At 37.0% G+C, this 1,645-nt stretch overlaps 1 non-coding gene across 1 annotated transcript; it reads right to left on the reverse strand.

The window, feature by feature from the left end:
• Window positions 1–1,160: 1,160 nt before the first annotated feature.
• On the reverse strand, window positions 1,161–1,268 carry LOC112780544 (small nucleolar RNA R71). Its single transcript, XR_003191373.1, has one exon. It is a non-coding gene; the product is annotated as a small nucleolar RNA R71 (small nucleolar RNA).
• Between the last annotated feature and the right edge of the window lie 377 nt (window positions 1,269–1,645).

Raw genomic sequence — 1,645 nt, forward strand, 5'->3', positions numbered from 1 at the left:
GCAACAAAGTATCTCCAAACGCTTATCTGAAATTCCCACCAACGAATTACATAAGTATCTTTATTTTAATTTACGTTTTATTTATCTTTCAATTATCAAAACTCATAACCAATTGAATCCGACTGACTAAGATTTACAGGATGACCATAGCTTGCTTCAAGCCTACAATCTCCGTAAAATCGACCCTTACTCGCGTAAGGTATTACCTGAACGACCTAGTGCACTTGCTGGTTAGTTGTGCGGAGTTTTGAAAAGTGTGATTGCAATTCCGTGCCCCAAGCTTTTGGCATCGTTGCCGGGGATTGTTTGAGTTTGGATAACTGACGGTTCATCTTGTTGCTTAGATTGGGTAATTTTAACTTATAATTAAAATAAAAACAAAAATATTTTTCTTTTCTTTTAATTAATTTTTGAATATTCTCTCTCTCTCATCTCTTTCTATTTATTTTATTTATTTACTAAAACTTCTCTTGTACTCATAATTCGAACCCTCTCTCTCTATGTGTTCGAATATTTTCTTCCTTCTTCATTCTATTCTTCTTTTTCTCTAACACATAAAGGAATCTCTATACTGTGACATAGAGGATTCCTCTTCTTTTCTATTCTCTTCTTTTTCATATGAGCAGGAACAGGGATAAAGACATTCTTGTTGAAGCTGATCCTGAACCTGAAAGGACTCTGAAGAGGAAGCTAAGAGAAGCTAAAGTACAACACTCTGGAAAGGACCTAACAATAAATTTCGAAAAAGAAGCAGATATGGAAGCCAAACCCAACAACAATGCTAGAGATGCAAGGAAGATGCTTGGTGACTTTACTACACCAACTTCCAACTTCTATGGAAGAAGCATCTCAATTCCTGCAATTGGAGCAAAAAATTTTGAGCTTAAGCCTCAATTAGTTTCTCTAATGCAGTAGAATTGCAAGTTTCATGGACTTCTATTGGAAGATCCTCATAGTTCTTAGCTGAATTCTCGTAAATCTGTGACACTGTTAAGACCAATGGGGTTGATCCTGAGGTCTACAGACTTATGATTTTCCCCTTTGTTGTAAAAGACAGAGCTAGGATATGGTTGGACTCACAACCTAAAGAAAGCCTGAACTCTTGGGAAAAGTTGGTCAATGCTTTCTTGGCCAAATTATTTCCACCTCAAAAGATGAGCAAGCTTAGAGTGGAAGTCCAAACCTTCAGACAGAAGGAAGGTGAATCCTTCTATGAAGCTTGGGAAAGATACAAGCAATTAATCAGAAGGTGTCCTTCTGACATGCTTTCAGAATGGAGCATCTTATGTATATTCTATGATGGTCTGTCTGAATTGTCAAAGATGTCATTGGACCACTCTGCTGGTGGATCTCTTCATCTAAAGAAAACACCTGCAGAAGCCCAAGAACTCATTGAAATGGTTGCAAATAACCAGTTCATTTATACTTCTAAAAGAAATCCTGTGAATAATGGGATGACTCAGAAGAAATGAGTTCTTGAGATTAATACTCTGAATGCCATATTGGCTCAAAATAAAATATTGACTCAGCAAGTCAATATGATTTCTCAGAATCTGACTGGAATGCAAGCTGCATCCGGTAGTACTAAAGAAGCTTCCTCTGAAGGAGAAGCTTATCACCCTGAGAATCCTAGAATGGAAGAAGT

This window comes from Arachis hypogaea, chromosome 19 (assembly GCF_003086295.3).
Source record: "Arachis hypogaea cultivar Tifrunner chromosome 19, arahy.Tifrunner.gnm2.J5K5, whole genome shotgun sequence".
In the NCBI taxonomy this organism is placed as follows: Eukaryota; Viridiplantae; Streptophyta; class Magnoliopsida; order Fabales; family Fabaceae; genus Arachis; species Arachis hypogaea.